The following is a 21,604-nucleotide window of genomic DNA, read 5'->3' as shown; positions in this document are numbered from 1 at the left end:
GGATGATTGCACCCCCAAACCTTTGCAACAAAGGCAACTGCCCCCTCTCACCCCACCGTAGTATGCTTCTGCTGTTTTACATTATTGTTTTGTACCATGTTTTCATTTTTTCCAGTAGTATAATTAATATTTATCTCTGTCTTATTTTTTTTTCTTTCAATAGCCATGAATATGATTTCTAAAAACATTTCCTTTCTTATTCTGTAGATACTTTTTAATTCAAAGACATCTGCACAAATATATACAGGGCTACTCAATAATGTGTGTTCATCAAAAAGTATGATTTTAATATCCAGCATAAAATGAAGCAATGTTAACATAAGTGGAGGTCTTCAATGCCCAACACTCATACAGGCCCACTGCATTAGCAGTAGATACTAAAGGGAGAGGTATCTTTATATTCTTAAAAATAAGACTCAAGACTCTCTAGACAAGCCACCAATGTAAACTCTTCCACATCCAACTTACTATAAACAGGATTCTTTATTACATCATAGCTAACTACAGGATCCTTATTATGTTCCCTCAGCCCATACCTCCTACCTATACAGTATGGAGCCCCTATGTATTAAGCCAAGCACAATTATTCAACTATCTCACCATTAAACTGTGAGATTTATGCATCCTCAAAAATGTAGACCCACAGATTTCCGGACATCATAAATGCAAACATTCTAGACCAGTTAGTCCACATCACAACCAGGGGGCATAAAATTCTAGACTTGGTCCTCATCAAAATTGGACCACTCTGCTTATTATCTATAGTAATCTTCACTCTGGCCAAATCAATCCACAACTCAATTGCATTCACCTTAAGAATGAAGACAAAAACATTCCTGAGTACCTCAGTATTTGCAGGCTGTGAAAGGCTAATCTATTAAAACCGAGTGATGAACCGACTAAATTTAAAGTCCCCTTCCATTTCAGATATCCATCTGCTTATGTGAAATCCCTTGCCAAATTCTATTTACATGTAAAATAATTGTGTAGCTGCATCTGTCTCCCTCAGAAATAAATACAATTCAAAATTCAAAAGTAAAACCCAGAGATAGAACCCCAATATAAACAGGCACTATAACAAAAAAAAACCTCATTGGATGCAAAAATAAAACTAACTCTTAAGATGCTTAAAATGGTCTTGCTAAACTAAGCAAGGAACTTCAAATCCTGATCAAACCCACCAAAGCCAGTTATAAGGTAAAATGACCACTCAAACAAAAGATAAACACAACACCTTCTTTAACTATGCTAGAAGTCTCAGAAAATTCCCATCAGTATGCAGAGCTAATAGTAAATGATATCACATACTCAGACCCAGAGGACATACCTAATCTACTAGCAAAAATATTTAGCTCTAACTTCACCCTCCAGCAATATTCTCAAATCAAATACCCATATCAACTCCTTCCTCATGTCTCTCAGAAAAACATCCTCAAGGCACTTATCTAAGGTCAAGAACATTATGTCTGTGGGGCAGAACAACATAGCAGACAACTTATGAATTGACATTATCCACAGAATAGGCTTTGTGCTGGATGAACAGAGAGCAGTAACAACAGGCATTCCCTTTTACAATGATGAAGCTATAACAGACTTGGGAAATTACAGACCCATAAGCCTCACCAGCTTCATCAGTAAGGCTATGAAAAGGATAATTTTTGGAACTAATATGGGTGACCAACTCAATTCATCAAGGGCAGTTCTTGCCTATTTAATCTGATTGCTTTATTAGAAAAAGTCACTTAGACAATGGATGAGAGCAAATCAGTGCACACTAACTATCTGGATCATAGATAACCTCTTCCAGCTAAATGTTAACCCTATGTAACTCTCAGGATACCAAATTGTTTTTATCTTTTCTAAAATACCTGCCACTAGTGTAAGACTCCGGGGTTCAGTCCAATGGTATTTTTTCTTTGGTATTTACTTCTGGAGGTCAGAGCTAAAGTTAAGAGATTGAAACTAATCAAGTTTGCAGATGACTGCAAATTTGGTACTGTTACTAACTCCTTGGAGAACAGCATGATCCTACAAGAGTGCCTGTCCAAAATAAATAGTGGGTGCCAAAGCCATCTGCTGAAACTAAATGCCAAGAAATGGATAACAATATCCTTTGGAAAGCATGATATCCTTTGTTATTATCACATTAATTACACTCCCCTGAAAACTGATCTGATAGTTAGAGATTTAGGAACCTATGTTAATAATGAACTGCCCTCAGATCCATTAGTGTATGGTCGCTTTTTCTTCACACTGTTTATATCAAAGGGCATGGCATCCAGATCCAGAGATATAATTGTTCCTCTGTACTCAGCTCTCATTATTCTAATCATTGAGCATGAAACCCCTTTCAAGATGTACCTGTCCAAGCACTTGATATAACTAGAATGAACGCAATGCTTCTTCGCTAAAAATAAAGTGCCTAAATCATAAAAACCTTCTCAAACCATTGCCTCTGTTATAGGTATCATACAGGTGACTGAGAGGTGATCTCTGCTCACAAATAATGCGTCAACAGACCCTGTTCTGTCAGACCTATTAAACATTCACATTATCAGAAACACCCACTGAAGGAACCCCAATCTCTTTTGCAAGATAAACAGAATATTGTGGAGAGATAGGTATATATCACAGAGGATAACACTTTTATGTTACCTTCTTCTCCTGCACATGAAGTACAGCACTTCTCTAACTCTGTTAAAACAAAACTTAGACAAATGGATGGGTATTTGCAAATCCATCCCTGATTTAACACTGATGGTCCTTGTGGAAGGTTGGGCGCCGGGCTGGCAACTCGACACCATAAATCTCCACTGCCAATCATGAGCGGACAGATGATCCTCTGTGGCGACCCCTAACCGGGAAAAGCCGAAAGAAGAAGAAGAAGGTCCTTATGGATAGCAGAAACATGTAAGCACACAACATAAACTTGTACAATTCATCACTGGAGATCGATGATTCTGCAGTCCTTCACTAGAGATTGATACTTGTGCTTTCCATCTTTGGAGATTCATATTGCAAATAGTATGGGCTAATAATTACTATGGCAATGGTGGGCTAGGCTTCTTAACATCTTCACTCATCAATAGCCTAGCAAATATCTATGAACCCATGAGCCTATAAAAATCCCAACCCTCCATTTTTAAGAATTGCATACAATTAGATTTTATGAATATATACATATAGTTATATATTGTGTGTGTGTGTGTGTGTGTGTGTGTGTGTGTGTGTGTGTGTGTGTGTGTGTGTGTGTGTGTGTATATATATATATATATATATATCTACAGATTCACTTCATAATCTCGAAAAACTGAAACATCGATTTTCAGTATTTCGAAACTATGAAACCAAATCCACAAAACACTGAAACTACAAAACTATTTATTGTGTGTGTGTGTGTGTGTGTGTGTGTGTGTGTGTGTGTGTGTGTGTGTGTGTGTGTGTGTGTGTGTGTGTGCGTGTGTATATATATATATATATATATATACACACACACACACACACACACACACACACACACACACACACACATATATATATATATATATATGTATATAGATTCACTTCATAATCTTGAAATACTGAAACATTGATTTTCAGTATTTTGAAACTATGAAACCAAATCCCAAATCCACAAAACACTGAAACTACAAAACCCCAAGCCCAAAACCATGAAATTCAAAACACCGAACAAACTGCATACACCAAACATACACCACAACACCCACATCACAACCTAAACAAACAAAAACTACACATATACACAACTCATACACACATAAGCAGGGGGTCAAGCCCCCCCTGCACCCCTCATGTGGGGGGCTGTACCCCCACACACACCCCACTTATACATACAAGATCGCACAAACTGGAAACAAAAGCAAACTCACACACCCACATTCTCCAGTCACTCACACACACATCAAACATATCAGCACACTCAAACACACTCTAACCCCCACTCAAATCCCTTACAAAACACTCACTTACCTGACAAAACACCTAGATCCACACACGGCACCGCGCACCATAAACACACAATCCCGGACATCACGCAGCATAAGGTCATAACTGCAAATTCGAGATATTCTAATTCGCGATTATGAACTTTCGCTATTTTAAACATTCGGGTTTATAGTCTCAAAATACTGAAATTCAACAAGATGTTCTCCGGTTCGATTCTTGGCTGGGGTGCCTTCTGTGCAGAGTCTGCATGTCCTCCCTGTGATCACATGAGTTTCCTCCGGGTGTTCCGGTTTCCTCCCACATCCCAAAGGCATGCAGTAGGTGGATTGGACACTCTAAAGTCGCCCTAGGTGTGTATGTGTGTGCCTTCTGTGGAAGGTTGGGCACTATGCTGGCAACTTGACACCGTAAAACTCCACTGCCAATCATGAGTGGACAGATGATCCACTGTGGCGACCCCTAACCGGGAAAAGCCGAAAGAAGAAGAAGATATATATATATGCAAATTTCTTAAGTAGCTAGTTTTCCAATGATAATTTAAGTTATCAAGTAAACATTTTTATTGCACTTCAGTTTAAATGACTTCCATAAACTTCTTACATCTTCAGTATCGTTTATACTTAAGCCCATTGATTTACAAACACCTCTGTTTTCCAGTTGCCTCCCTTAAGCAGTGAACTCTACATGAGAAAATGAAATTCTTGTTATCTTTACAGTTCTGATCAGTATCCTTACTCATAACTTTATTTATGAATAGTTTCAAACTTATTTACCTTAAGGATTATTTTGAGCCTTTTGTATCTTTTAGGTCTTTCCTGACCCAGTTTTTTTAGTTTTGGCAATTAGTGTCAGTCCATCTGCATATACCAATGCCAGAGATAAAAAGCAAAGTTTCCGCTGTCTCCAACTAGCCGTATTATATTTTAATAGCCATGTCCAGGATACTGACCTCATTATCTGTGAAAAAGTGGACCATTCATAGGACACCCCTGCACCCCTGCTATATTCCCCTTTAAACTTTATTCCCTTACATTCATCCTTTAACCAGTGGTGCCAAACATTTATATTTGTAAGGTTATTATTTAATTTCGCCCACATTAGGCCTTTAAAATACATCATAATTGACCATGTTTTCTCCATGCCACATGCCAGAACCTTGCCATTACTTTTTCTTATAATCCAATTCATTGTTTGTTATAAAAATCAACAATTCCTTGATGTATCTTTGACCAATCTCATAATTTGTAATTTTATTAAAACCTAGTTAAATTTATACTTTATAATCATCATTTGTAACTTAAAATCACAATTACACAAGAGGTTAAATAAAACAAAAGGTTAGTAGAATTTCTGTGAGATCCTGGTGAAATTATCCCTTGCCACTATGAAAGTAACCACAGCTCTGTCATCAAAGTAGATAATGCTTAGTGTGACTAAACTGATTAATAAAAAAAGTAAACATAAATAGATGACTGCAACCACGGGTGTAGGGTATGAGTGTGTAAAGGTCAGATATACACAACCACACACACACACACACACTACCAAAATTATGTCAAATTTACTCTAAGTGAACTACATGGCATAGATCTCAAAACCCACAGATCGCAAAGAAAAGTATCCATGAAAATTGATCTACAACTGTTAAACATATGCATATCTCAGATGTCCACAAAACAGCATGGACTAAGCACCCAACAGTACAGTGGAAAGTTGAATAATACTTAGCTGCCAGAAAAGGGGAGGTCATATCTGCAAAAAATGTGTATTGTCTAAGTGAGCTAGAAAGCAGTATTAGCAATCATAGACCAAAATACTACCGGTGGCTAAGCTGCAAAATGCAGTACAGATAATTGATACCAGTTGTACAAGAATAGTGGGACGGTGGGCTATTCAGTAGATAAACATAAAATGCAAACCTGCATATGGATGGTTTATACAGCTGAAAGAGAACAGACCAACACACTAATGTCATATCTGTTTAACTGGAGAGAAACTAGTTCAGAACTAGCATGGCAAATCTATGACATTAGCATCATTCGTAAATACATTGGGGATGCAGACCGTTGTACAAAGGGGTAGCATAGCAGAAGCAGGATGTCTTCTAACCGAAACATTGTATATCAGCATGAATGACGTGAATAGTTTTGTGTCAGTATTTGAGTGAACAACAGAATCCAGAATGAGAAAGGACACAAAATGCTGAAACATCACCCCTACTGAAGACAAGATGGCTCATGCAGACTCAACATAGACATATATCTGTTACAGTCAAAAAAAGAGAGTTTGGTCCCAATGCAGGAATCCACAAAGAAAAAACAAAGAATGTCGACCACAGCGTTCAAATAAATGGCAATAAAGGTACCATCCAAACCTCGGAGCTGTGTAGGCACAAATTCCACCATGAACCATGGATGAAATAAAAATTGAATTTATTCACCATAAAACAGCAACAAGATTCAGCAAAATTCAGCAAACAAACTTGGACTAAGCGCTTTCACCAGTTAAACCGGCTTCTTCAGAGTCCTCATATATCTGTCACATAACATATTACTCCCAAATGTTAAGTGATTCAAGCTCTTGAAAGCAGCAGTGATTAACAATATGAGAGAAGCCTCTCAACCTTTACTAACATGGTGTCTGTTCACTGCTCACCCTACTCTGTCTAGCAAGCATTCGACATCCAAAGCAGAGCACTGCAGCAGAGTAATAGTACAATCAGTTTTCGGCCAACGTAATAAAGTCCCACTTTTCAAGTATTCTACATTGAAAACTGTTTTGAGAGAATTGTGATCACTTTAATGAACAACACCAAGCTTCTGTTTTCCAGGGGATGAATAAAAAGGTGAGGGAATTGCAGGGAGCATAACTCAGCTAAGTCAACATATATATATATATATATATATATATATATATATATATATATATGTGTGTGTGTGTGTGTGTGTGTGTGTGTGTGTGTGTGTGAGGGAATGATGTTCCACTCACAAAATTGTAATTTAAGCTAACTATACTACTTAGCTAAATCAAACTGTGGCTAGGATTACTTCACTGAGCAGGTGCACAGTACAGTATGATAGATGTAACATGCATGGTCTGCCTAGCTATGGCAGGCCAGTTCTGTAGAGTACTTTACCATGTGTCTCATTTCAAAGAGGTTAGAAAATGCAGGTATAAAATATAGGAGAACAATAACCAAAAACTTTTTGAATTCAGAAACAAAATCAGCAACAGACAGAAGTAAGAGGATTTATTCGGTATATTGTGGAATTATCCGCTCCTGATCTCCATGTTTTTGCAGATTTCTCATGAAAATATAAGATTTTGAATCAGTGCAAGGAAGGCCACAGTAAGAATAAATGCATTTGGCCGAGACAAGGGATCAATGGTGTCAGATGCCACAATGCAAGCAAGCAGAAAGAATACTGAATAAAAATATTGATCGCTCACACAGATATTTTCTAGACCAGTGAACAAATCTCAGTGCTATGGCAAACATGAAAAACAGACCGACATGAATCCATGAAACCTTGATCTATTAAAAGTGACTCAAGCTCTGCATAAAACACCTTCTGAATAACTCTGAATAAAAGACGTTTTTTTTCATTTTATGGCTTCTCTGTGGAATAGATTGCTTTCATACATACATAAAAATTAGTTGTTATCCACCTTTAAAAGCTAGATTTATGGGTGAGTCAATTATCTTTTTCCCTGAACCCAAAGTTTTCATTTTAATAGATGTTTAGGCTGTTACACAGTTATCATAAACTATGAACTAAGTTATAGATGAGAAGTCCAAGAAGGTTTATTTTATGAATGATATAACAAGCACCTCCATTAAAACTAATGGAAACACACCAGACTGCCTCAAGCTGATAAACAACTAGACCATACCTCTCAACTTCTTAGTGTAAGAAATCTGGGCAAAACCTAAGATAATAGGAGGATAAAGGTCCAAAAATAGGGAGAGATTTTAAATGTTGCTCTTATAAGCATAGAAATTTGCAAGAATAACAGGATTTGTGTTAAAATGCATTTTCTGAAAGATATGCCCCCAGATTTAATAAACTCCATGTAGGAATAGCATTATTCCTACACACAGTGAATGGTGTTCATGTCCGCATCTCCCTCTTAGCAGCACACCATGCATATTAATGAAGGCACACTACTGTGGGGGAGCCATGTACAAGTATACTGAATGAGTGCTAGGGGGTGTGTTACAGTGCTCTCTGATCTGTAATATGCCCCCCCCTGCACTATCAAAGTGCCGTAGAACACTAAAACAATAAAGAAAGTGTCCTCAGACACTTATGTAATTATGTCAAGTGTAATGTCACATAGAAGGTGTGTTACAGTATCCATAACAAAAACCCTGCATTGTCAAAGTGCTGGACAACACTGAAACAATAAAAAAGTGTCCTAGGACACATTTAATAATTTAAAGTGTAATGTCATTTAGGGGGTGTGTTACAGTTTCTGTAGCACACTCCCTGCATTGTCAAAGTGCTGTATGGTACTAAAACAATAAAGAAAGTGTCCTCAGACACTTATTTAATAATTTCAAGTGTAATGTCATGTAGGGGGTGTGTTACAGTATCTGTAACACACCCTCTGCATTGTCAAAGTGCTGTATGGCACTAAAACAATAAAGAAAGTGTCCTCGGACACATTTAATAATTTCAAGTATAATGCCACATATGGGGTGTGTTACAGTGACTGTAACATATCCTCTGTACTGTCAGAGTGCCATAAGGCATGGTAATTAAATGTTATTTCCCCTATTATATGTATTTGCTATTTTTTTATTTCTTTTTCTTTAAAGTTTAAGCATAGCTGAGCGGATTTGTGTGGCACAACACCTTGCTCAGCAGTGCTTAAACGTATCGAGAAGCCATATAGGAATGTATGGCAGAAATCTTCACAAACAAGTTAGCTGAGTAGTTAGAGTCATGGCTCCCATCTGCACAGTTCGAATACCCAAACATACCACTCAGCTTTTAAATGGAAAAGTATTTTAAATTAATGTTTATTTTAGTTATTTATGTAGTTATTGATATTTGTTAACCAGGGCAGTGTAGTTGGTGGAGAATCCCATTGTCAGTGAAGATATGAGGTGAAAACCACCATTTAAACACAAGTGTCTGATACAGTACAGTCACACCCCATGGTAATGTAATAAAAGCACATAGAGGAGGTCAAGATAGTAAAACACATACACTTAATAATAATGTATCAGTATTGAATAATTAATATCCATTTATTTTTTTAAAATGAAAAATCTTGTTTGCCCTTAGCTAGGTTTGGCTAAGCACTGCTAAGCCAAGCCAAACAATGCTTAAACAGGACCTGACTAAGCAATACTTAACAATGCTAAGCTCACTTAGTCAGTTTGAGCATTGATAAGCAGTCCCCTTCTAAGCAGTCCTCAGCTCAGCTAAGTGGAATTGTGCACTGATAAGCACTGATAAGCATTTGCCACTTTAAGCACTGCACAGCTCAGCTTAGCAGGTTTGTGCACTACTGAGCTGTACTTAGCATTTTTAAAATGGTCCAATAGTGTCAAAGGGCAGGAAAATGGCCTTATATAAGCCACACAGGTGGGAATACAACCAAGCCTGTTAGAGTTTGATCTGTGCAGGAACTATGGCAGGTTCTGAAGTGAGAGCATGCATTCAGGTGCAGTGCTGGGGCATGTTGGAGTCCAGGGTGATGGCTAGGCTCATTGTTAAGAATCATTATTACAGACTGCTGCAGGGCCAGTACCAGGACTCAGAATACAAGTCTGAGGCCCGGGACTATCTGCCACTGGAGTTCCTTGCACTGTTGAGCAGGTCCATCATCATTATGATGACCTGAAGCAGAGTAAGAGGGTGCTCTTGGCCCAATGGATCCAAGATGCTCAGGTCTGGAATGCCCCAGAAGTTTGTAAGTATATCAGCTGGTGATTTATCAGATTTCAGTATGAATATCTGATAGACAGGTATGCGTGATGGTTTGTTTTCTCCCTAAAGCTGCAGAGGAGAGGGCTTGTAACATCGATGCCCATGCTGGGCGTCTTGTGAGACTGCATCAACAGTGTGGTGAGTACATATCTATCTTGCAATATATAGTACAATAAATAAGAAAGTGCAATTGTCTACTGCCATTAGGTATAGTGTTCTGAGTGTACTGAATAAATGTGTTGTTAGACCCATATTGCTATATGAGACTAATGCCAGGTACTGTGCAATACAGATTGAAGGCAGCAAACAAGCTACTATTGATGAAAGAAAGCCAATACTGTAGTAATACTGTGTAAGAATGACATAAGTATATACAATATGAATACTAATGATCTGGTAACACAGTACACTAAGATTGCTACTGTGAAAGTAATAAATGACATTCATTCATCATCTACAGAATATGCAGTACAGCTGAATTTAGACTGTTGAATGTAATAAATCACTGTGTCATGTCACCCTCAATAAAAGATACTTCCACAAACTGTTGTGTTCATTCTGGTCTGTTGTTGAAGAAATACAATTGTACAGGTGCTACACAACAAATATAACTATGAGACCATGAATTGAGTGAGGTTAGCTTGATAACCAACTTTTATGCTAAACTGTAGATGTGAAGCAGTAAAACAAGATACAATGAAATTTGATATATGCCCTACATATTATAGTGTGTTCTGTGCAGCATTGTGTTGTGTTAACCTTTGCATTTTGCATTTCAGCTATATGTAGTCCTGAATGTAGGTATGCTGATGTAGGCAAGTATGAGATATAATAGGTGACTACTGCAAATATCTGATGTGTAAATGTATATGGGTTGGGTATGCAACCCAGCACTCTGCTGTTGTCTGTACAGATCACACATATTCGCATCCACTAGGGGTTAAATGTGTACACTTGCATTCAAAGTATTAATACACAGTTGACTAACTATCTATCATGCACGAATCTCATGCATATATGTTCAACTGTCACTACAGTCTTCTGTGACACTCTACTTATATTACAAGGTCAGACTGTAACCAAGTGATTTTTAGGCAGAAATCAGCCAAACAGCGAACAGCAGTGGGTCAGTAGCTCATTGTGATAAGAAATAGACATGCTGTTCATGTTTGCACAAACAGTCCATGGTTTGAATCCAGGGACTGGTACTAAGATGTGTTTATAGTTGCACACAAGTAATCCTGACTTGTAGAAACAGTCAGGTAGCATTAACAGATATTCTCTCCACAGGACTTACAGGTAAATAAATGTTTGTATTAGTTGTATGAAGGGTATACTAATAAACTGTGTACTAATGTGCTGGTGTCCAACTCCATGCCTACAAATGACAGCAATATAGGTATATACACCATGCACTCTTCCCGATACATGTCTCTCAAGTATCACACTGTCATGGCTAGTGATCACTGTTGCCAATAACCTTGGACACAGATATAAATCCAGTTGAAGTATGCCAGTAGCACACTCACACAACATCAGTGCATGGTACACTTTGTTAATCATATATGTAACCTTGACATGCACGTGCCCCCTCTAGTTATGTACTTAGAGCTCTCACAGCTTCCCCCATACCATTCCAGGTCAACAGCTTAACAGGTATGTATGTGGTACAGAAGCTATAGGCCACAGGTAGATGTAAAGAAATGGCAGACCTGTAGAGTATTGAGCAGTACTGTTTGAAAAATATATCCTATACAGCTGTTAATGGACTGTTTTTCTCTCCACCCTTGTTCTCTGCATCACTAATTATTATTCATATACTACGGGTATGTTGTTTTCAAAACCTATTGTTGGAACTTGTGTTGTATTATTGTTCATATATTTCAATGGTTACATACTAACATACCTTGTTCAAATTCCAGTATTGGTGGTCTGTTGCCACAACTGTTACTGGCATGCTGTTACAATAATGACTGTTATTCCATTTATGCATGTGTTCCATTTGATATGTAATTTTTTTCAATTCTATTGTTCTGGGTTAATTGGAATACCCATGCATGCTGTTATAACTAACATTGAAATGTTGTGTTCATGACTAACCAATACACTTTGACAAACCTCAACACCATAGCACGTTTGGGTAGGCCGATCCCATCTGATCCACCTGTCTGCCTCATCTGGCCATGGCATCAGCTCCCAGCACATCTGAGACCCAACCTAGAGCTGCTTCCTCCTCTGCTGGTTCTGAACCACCCTTGGGTGAAACCGCCTCAGAGGACAGGTCATCCAGCAGGATTTGGATGACAACTTGTGCCAGATAGAGGGCAGACTGGTGCACCTCAAGAGACAAGATGGCCCCAGTGCCCAGCACCCAGCACAGCCACCTTTGGGGCTGTGAAGGAGCAGTGGTGACAGCCCATGGGTAGGAATCTCAGTCCCACTGTTTCCATCTGTGGGCACATGGTCCTCTGATTCTCAACCACCCTCCCCGTCCAAGGTGTTTACCCCCCCTCATGTGACATACACCACCCCTGTCTGCTGTCTTGTTTGTCTTGTCTGTCTGCAAAAGCAACCTGTCCTACCCACTTACCTCCCCAAACACATCTGCAACCCTTCCCCAACATGCCACTCTCACCTTAAAAAAAAATGGGTGTCTGTCTCAAAAAAAAAATTCATCCCATACATAGCTCTCCATTTCACTCCCACGTACACTGATGTTAATCAATTTCCCCATGAATTAATCAACAAATTTATGTCACCCACACCCCTCCCTGTTGGGAGTGAGGCTCTAAATTCCAAATTGTCCACATCATGCACAGCTGTTACTGCACAAGAAATGGATAGCTATGGTCCTTTTCTACACCCGTCATGCACATCCCTAGCTGCCTTTCATAATGTTTTTCCCACTGCTTGCCCCCATTTCACCACTTTCCAATCATCCCTTTTTTCCTTTTCTTTTTTGAAAATAGTGTGGGTTTAACCGGGGATAACCACTTGTCTTCATGGAGTGTTGTGCAAAACCACTCAAACCCGCTTAAATCACTCTATCACATTCAGGCACTGTTCTGCCCAGCAACAAAAAAAACACCCCTTGTAAGTCTCAAACCCAGGACCCTATACACGAGAGTCAAAGTGATGCATCACTTGGCCAAATCAGCTCTGGGAAGCTATTAATCCTTTTGGAAATATATCATGCAGTACAGTCATGTAACATTAGGGAAAAAAAACATCATTGCCAATTATTGAACCCTGTGCATTAGAGTCAAAGCAACACACCACTAGGCCAAACCAGTCGAAGGAAGCTCTGACTGGTTTTTGAAATATATCATTCAGTAGTCATTCAGCATTATAGAAAAAAGACACCACTGCCAAGTATTGCACCCAGGACCTTGTCAACTACAGCAGAGTGTATTACATCAGTAGGCCAACAGAGCTCTGGAATCAAGTAGTGTTTTTACAAACATATCCTGATTGCCAGTGACACACTGCTCCTATATATACTGGGACAAATCACAGTGTACTTAGACTAGGGTGATCAGCTGTCACACTGCGAGGGGCAGACCCTTTTTAGCTAGTTGTGTCCTGCAAAGAAATAGGAACAATGGCAAATGTCCTGAGATGTTAGGACAGATATATTTCCGATCATTTATATAATAGTTGCATAAAACAGTTAGTCTGTATCTAAAACATCTAAATGTTATAAGTAACAGAATAAACTAAAATGCTACAAGAATAAGCTTTATTTAGGCAAAAAAATGAAGTTCTGTCCTTTGTACTGACCGAGGGTATGTTTGGCCTGGCAAAATCTGATGTTTTTACCAAAAATATCCCACTTTGGCCTTTTGAAAAGTTGGCAACCCTAACTTGGGCCTCAGATGCAGACAACAAACCAGTACATGGACAAATAAATGCTTCTGGTTGTATGGGAGGCTTACAGTAGCAGGCAGAGCTGACAAATGCACAGACTGTTGCTGAATAAGCACAGTTGTGTCCCCTACTAAGGGCATGCCATAAAACCTATTAGTGTCCTGACATACTGGCAATACAGTGCAAATTGTGGTTACAAGCCATGACAGACAGCTCAGTGTTACACATCATACCCATCTGGACACACATGTCCATGCCAATCATGTGTAATAAAATGTATGCATGCACATATGACTTACAAATTCACCTAATATACTATAATACCTTATTAGTAATATAGCATATACTACATATAATCATAACATGATATGATAATATATTATCATGCTATATAACATTATTCGTATGACTATATAATATATATCATTAATATATTATATATCATCTATCTGTTGCATTCCTAGCATGTCTCACATCAGGACACCCACAGTTCTGGCTCACAGCATAGTCTGTGGCACAACAACTACATGCATGTCAATGCAACATAGGAATAACTAAGCCATGCAATGTCCAGCAAAACTGGTTGCCCCCACCACATACACTGCCACCCACAGAAGCATGTTAAAGGCCTGCAGGGTGGGACACAATCCACATGTAGGAATTCGTTCTAAATGTTGCCAAGCACTCTCTGGATGGCACTGTTATATAACATATGTACCAGAGGCACATACTTCTCCTGGACTGTTATGGGTACCCTCAGCCAGGCCATGCTGTGACACAACAGCTGACACCACTCCCTCACTGACAGTAACAGCTTGATCTCCCTCTATGCCTTTACAATCCCTAGTCTGACTCCTGGCCAGAATGCAGCAGCTGTGGCCTGCTACACATGCATCAGTATGTCCAGCTACCCGCTACAGACCTATCATGCCTCTCAAACACCTAGATCAGAGTATCCACATGACACACATACATCAAGGGTTGAGGGGATGCTCATGTGAAATGGACATGTGTCACAGTCTCCCCCCACAAACATACACAGCTGATAGAACAGTATCAACTGTAGCAGCATGCACATTCAGATAAAAAGGATGTACGACACTCACATCTGCCTGTCTCCTTACTGACCCCAACACACACTGTTCAACAGTACACTGCTACAGAATCTGAAAGTCTGTTAAAAATGACCAGACATAGCATGCAAAACTGTCGACATAACACATCAATCCAAACAGTGGACAGTATTTCTGCCTATCCTCTGTAAAGCTGAAGCTCCAGCACCTTGATAATGTCCCCATAACAGGCCAGTAACAGGGGCAAGGCCTACATGAAGGCCTTGATTATAGCACTGTGTAGCCATGTCACTGGCTAATGGAAAGGCAACCCAGCTGCTCTGGAAGCAATTAGCAAGTGGGAGTCACAGACTGGTGCACAGGCAATCACCTGTTTATGAGCATTACTTACAAAAGGCAAGCTGCTGCCTATGGTAAACAGGTCTGAAACTTTATTCATGAAGAGAGATTGTGATTCACTAGGATACTACAACTGCATTTCTTCACTCAAAAGAGTACAGCACTATACCAGGTATGTCATTGAATGAAGCATGTAATGGAATGCAGATGGGGAATATAGTCATGGGAAATAAGAATTTAAACTGTATGTCTCAGCAACATTGCCTGGACTGACATGTTGCTATTAGTCTGCTGCCCTGCACCTATGGCTATCCCTTATGGTTCTGCCTGCAGTGACATAGATCCCATCTCTGGCCCCTGAATCACTCCAGCAATGGTCAGCTCACATATCACTGATAAGTTTGTTGTCTGTTGTATAATACTGAAAGTAAGAACTGGTAGATGCAGGTGGCAAATGACATCATGTACTGTTTGTAAGCCTCTCAGTCTGTGAATGTCATACAGGCTTAGTTCAAAGACTGTACAGGTGTCCCTCACCATTAATGAGGTGATCTGGCTAAGCCACTGTGTACTCCACACCTACATCTCATTGCCTGAAACCTGTATCTAGCATACCTGGTGGGCCCTGCAACAAGACAGCAGGTTATAGGTACTAGTAGTGGGGGGACACTGGCTCTGGCTCAGCAGCAGTGCATACATATTGAGCATAAAGTGTAAGGGAATGCATACAGTACCAGACAATGTGAAAGTAGCAGACTCCAAATCCAGCGTCAGACCAGTGGCAAGTGGAGTACCACAGGGTTCAGTCCTGGGCCTCTGCTGTTTGGTATCTACTTTTCTGAAGTGCAGGCTAACACAGAAGGTCTTTGGCTAATGAAGTTCACAGATGACTGCAAACTAGGAGCCATAATTGAAACTCCTAACAATGTCGACATCCTACAAAAGGGCCTCACTGAAACAGATGCCTGGTGTCAAATCCATGGCCTCAAGCTCAATGCCAAAAAGTGCATTGTCAACCCCTTTGGTAAAACCTCTGTACCCATGAGCTACCACATAGGTAGTAGTCTACTTAACACTGAAAGTGTGATAAGAGACCTTGGGACACAGGTGGACAGTAGTCTCTCCTTTGATAATCGCATCACCACAGTAGTCAGGAAATCCTTCTATGTGGCACACCTCATCACAAAAGGTTTCTCATCCAGGAAAAAAGAGGTCATTGTTCCCCTCTACTCATCACTCATTAGACCCATTATAGAGTACAATGCCCCTTTTGGTATGTACCTCACAAGACATCTACAACAACTGGAAAGGCCACATAAATACCTCACAGAGAGCATTACTGGCCTCAAACAGATGCCCTATGCAGACCATCTAAAAAAACTCCAGCTTTACTCTGTCACATATCACCTACTCAGAGGCAGTCTCTGTCTAACATACAAAACTATGTCAAACCCAGAGCTGTTGGACATGCTCCACTTAAAGAAATCCAAATCCCTCTGAGCTACATGCTCTAGGGATCTAAGCCTTGTCAACACAATAAACAGAACATGCTGGAGGGATAGATTCCTGTCCCAGAGACTTCCCATACTCTGGAACAAACTACCTACCTATATCAAACAAAGCTCCTCATTAGCACTCTTCAAAAAAAAACTTGATGATTGGATGGGAAATAGGAAAATCACCCAGGGGATCACCTCTGGGGCTCTGCTCGACAGGGGCACAGGAAAATAATATTCTTGGGTGGCAAAAGCCAGGGTACCTTTTTGGCTAGGCTTATATAGGCCCTAGGGCTAATAGCCTAGTACCTACCTATGAATCTATGAACCTATGAAAATATTCATGTAACATTACTGTGTTTGCAGGGGTCTGCCATATTACAGACATATTACCCAAACTCTGGGGACAACCATCACATATTGTCCAACTGGTGTCTGGAAATACACATTTGTGTGACAGGGGATCTACATCTATGAGGCACATGTACACATTCTGCAAACATCCTGGTACTGCAGATGTCAGACAGCTACAAGGTGGAGACACTACACCACATATCCACTGCTCTCAGTTATCGTGTAGCACAGATGTTGCTGGAATGTCCACATGCACTTGTAGTACCACTCAGCTATTTTTCGGATGTAGGCTAGATGACATGGTACTAACATGTGGCTCATAGGGGATACCCAGCAGTCAATGACAGTGATGGGTATGGGCACATAACAACACAGTCTGTCACACCATTCAAGCCATATCTGCTAGCCCTGGTGCCATATCATGTTACTAGGCTATGGGCCCTGAGCAGCCATATGCCTAGGCCAAATATTATGCCATGTGTATGCAAGGCAGCACCAGATGCCCCCATCCAAAAGGGACAGAGACTGTATCTCAAGGGTGTATGTGCAGTTAACAATCTAGTTATCCAGGCTACATCTGCAAAGGTGTACATAGCTACACTGCCTGATGTGAACAGGGTGCCCATTCTACCACAGGCTGATTGTGCGGGACCCACATCTGAGCTGCCAACAAGGTCACTTCATGCCACACACCAGGTTGAGGTGTGTGTGTGTGTGTGTGTGTGTGTGTGCGTGCGTGTGTGCGCGTGCATGTGTGTGCGTGTGTGTATGTGCGTGTGCGTGTGTGCATGTGTGTGTGTGTGTGTGTGTGTGTGTGTGTGTGTGTGTTAACAGAGAGGATCCTGACTTACATTTATGCAGCAGTCCCAGCAATGTGGAGTCCATGAGTGCCCTGCATGCCACACTGAGGTCATCCATGAGAATTATGTATGAAACTGGGTAGAGGGTTGGCCTTACGGCCTATCGCTGTGAGGTACATGTGTGATGGTCTGGTATTCCCTGCTGGGGAACTTCTGTGATGTTACCAGCTGCTGCATGTGCTATGTGATGTGAATGATGAACAGGGAATTATAGACATTAATGGTCCTCATTGGGTGGGATGCGGGGATGTTTAAAACCCATGCCCTGTGATGACATACCCTTATGTATAACATGGGCCATATACTTACAGTAGAAGCAACATTGTGTTGACATGTCATGTTGCCAAAGACTTGTGTCCACAGCACACTCACAACAGATTGCATGCCTAAGATGTTCATACTCTGATAATATGTGGTGACGTCACTCTCCCCATAGGGGTTCACACTGCATGTCCTGGTATGCTGCCTGAGGCCATGTGTCTGGCCATGTACCTGTGTGAGATCATCCTAGGCAGATGTCCACATCAGTAGGGAATCTGGTAACAGCACACAGCAAGCAGTCATCCACAGACTTGGTCAGACATAGGCTAATGGCAGTTACATGCACCTCAGATGTGTACATCACACATAACAGAGGCCCAAACACAGAACAGCAGGTTACACACCTACTTATGGGTGAACTGCATTTCCCTATGTGAAATAGGTGGGTCATGTAAGCGCACTGGTGTGCTACCACTATGGTAACATATGATGTGATGCATACTTGGCAATGTTATATGTATGATGGCCATGAGGGCTATACTGTCACATCATTTGTTCAGCTCAAGGTAGGCATTTTGCAGTGTCACCCCACCATCCACAGCTTTGGTGACTGTGTCATCGAGGTCACCTGAGTGTAGCAGAGATGAACCCTTCCTTGACAAAGCCTAAGTGTGCAAAATGGAGTGTCTCCAGGTCTCACATGCCCCTGTTAATGGGGTTCAATTGAAACTGTGCTCTGGCCTTGCAGAATAGCCTAGTTTGGCTGCTGTGTCTGTCATGTGACTGAGTGGGGGATAGCCTACCTTAGTCTAAAGGGGTAACAGTGGTCATCCATGAAACAGATGGGAGAAAGGTGGTCGTCAGTCCTCCTTTGAATACGGTTCCTTATGGTATTGCAAGGGCATGCATCCTGTTCTGTGATAGGCTCTCATGTCAGATGTATACCATGACTATCACATGGCAGTGGTGACCTGTTCCTCACATATAGGAGACAGGAGATGTATTGTTAATATCCTGATGTTCTCATGGGGAACACAGGGGGTGCAGCTTACACCAACTCTGTCAGGCATCCAGTATGCAATACCAACAGCAGTGGTATAGCTGGTGTCCCTGACCACCACAAGTGAGCAGCTGCAGCTGCTTCCTGTGCTGTTTCAGACATACGTGCAGTAGAGGAGATGACTGGGTGTAGTGGATATAGACAATGTAGCCTCTGTGTTTGTTGTGCAGATTTTCAGGACAAATGCCATTCTCATGTACATGCTAAGGAGACATTGCTCCAAAATGGGCACCTGCCTCTACTTGGTCTCAGACAGCAGTATGTTATCCCTGTTATGGACAGTATGTACTGCACATGTCCACCAGACAGGTGTGCATATCCTAGCAGAGAATGATGTAGGCCTTTTGGGTATACCTGACTACATACATGTGTACAAATGCACATATAGCACTTGTCTGTATGTGTGTAAATTAGTGCCAGTCCTTGATAATGCTTTGTGGTCTGTGAGGGTGTGTATACTCCCCTAGGAGGATGTATTCCATGTTGGAAGTGTATGTATGGCTGCCCTAGGTAAATGGGTATTGTGGGAGATGGTGACTGCAAATCTGACTTCATGACAGAATTGCTTTACCATGGAGGATGACACTGTAGGGATGTGTCAACGTTAACCCGTGTTGTGTAATGTCAACTGCAGTACACCTTCACCTCATGTGGAGGTAGCCTCTGGCCACACCAAGGTGTTCTCACATCTACTGATGATGGAATACTAGCCATTTGTTAGCTGGCATGGGTACGTCTTACAATGTATGTTAGGGTTGTTCAACTGACCCAGGATCAAGGTACAGACTCAACTCTGAATATAGTTGATGAGGTCCATATAGGAAGAATGGGCTTCCTGGTCGCATGTGGTGTATGGTGGCTAGCTGTTATTTGAATAGCTTTGTGTTGGCAATGGTTAATTGCCCCTGCAGTGACCCCTGTGTATCTTACTGCCTGTACAGAGTAGAGGTGTGTATGTGTCTCATATATACAGAAACCCCATGTCCCATGGTATTACTGTCTACACAGTGTGACTGCATGTATGATGGGATGGCTGACCATCTAAGGCTGGGGTGATCTGTGCACCTTTGATCCATGGTTTGTGTGACTGCACAGATGTTTGCAGTTTCTAGGGTTAGGAATGATTGGAATGAGGGCAAAGTCATGTCTACACCTCTAGTGTTTAGCAGCATGGGCTTCAATGTTTGCTGCACTGACACTTGTATGTTGGTAGTGATAACTTCACCAATGTTATTAATGGAGACACTATGGGGCTGGCAGGAACCACTGCCAGATGCATGAAGACCTGTGATGATAGATGGAGACCATCTCTTGCAGAGCATCATGGTCTGTTTACCACATCACCCCCGTCTCACAGGTACTGGAACCCCTGAAATATCACAGGAGAAATGTAGACATGTTAAGGGCAATCATTCCCTGATTCTATTGTGGCATCTGTCTGGGTGACAGCATAATGCCGCATAAGGCTACAGACATACTTGCCTGGGACACATAACCTGTGTGCACACTCATGTCTCACTGTATATAGTCCAGGAACATACATGTCAGGTCAGGCACACTAACATGCACTATGACAGACCTATGACAGTAACTGTTGGTGAGAGACAGCAGTGTGTATGCAATATGACGGAGTATGTCACCTGACACAACAGTAACTGTGACCATCCACATACACAGCCAGGTCAGAGGCACACCAGTGTGTCTCCACTGGAGTCCCCTATGTGTAACATGTTTGACATGGACTGATGCCTGTGTGGCTGTGGGACACAGGTGTGTGGCCATGTGTGTTATGTGCTGTTTATGGCTGGGGCATTCATTTGTGTCTTTGGCTCAGAGATCTCCTTTGTTTATGGATGTGTATGTTGAGGAACACTACAGATGTCTGTTTGTGTTATGTAGGTGTGTGAGGTGTACTGATTGTGCTGACAACCTGTTTGGGGACAGATATGCAACACTGACAGGCAGAGAGCATGGACTGCAGGTTCCTACAATCATTCCAACTCTCAGACACTGTGTTCCTTGGTGGTGTTTGTAGATGGCTGTCCATCGTATGCTTGAGGCAGGTACTACATGGTGCCAGAACACTGATATCAACCACACTGGCTGGGAAAACTGTAGGAAATTGTCCAGCCATATACTCCAGAATCTGATGGAGGAAGGCCAGGGAGACCTGAGGGGTGGGCCTACTGACCAGGGGATTATTAATACAGTAGGAGCTGATGGAGGAAGGCCAGGGAGACCTGAGAAGTGGGCTTACTGACCAGGGGATTATTAATACAGTAGGAGTCTGACACCACAGCAGACTATGCAGACAGCATATGACCAAGCAGAAAGAGGTGAGCAGCTACAATCAGTGCAACACCTCATAGCACATTCAGCAAGTAGC

Source organism: Protopterus annectens, chromosome 1.part0, assembly GCF_019279795.1.
Source record: "Protopterus annectens isolate FY-2018-M chromosome 1.part0, PAN1.0, whole genome shotgun sequence".
Classification (NCBI taxonomy): domain Eukaryota; kingdom Metazoa; phylum Chordata; order Ceratodontiformes; family Protopteridae; genus Protopterus; species Protopterus annectens.
The sequence above is the reverse complement of the archived record's forward strand: the minus strand, read 5'-3'. Positions refer to the sequence as shown.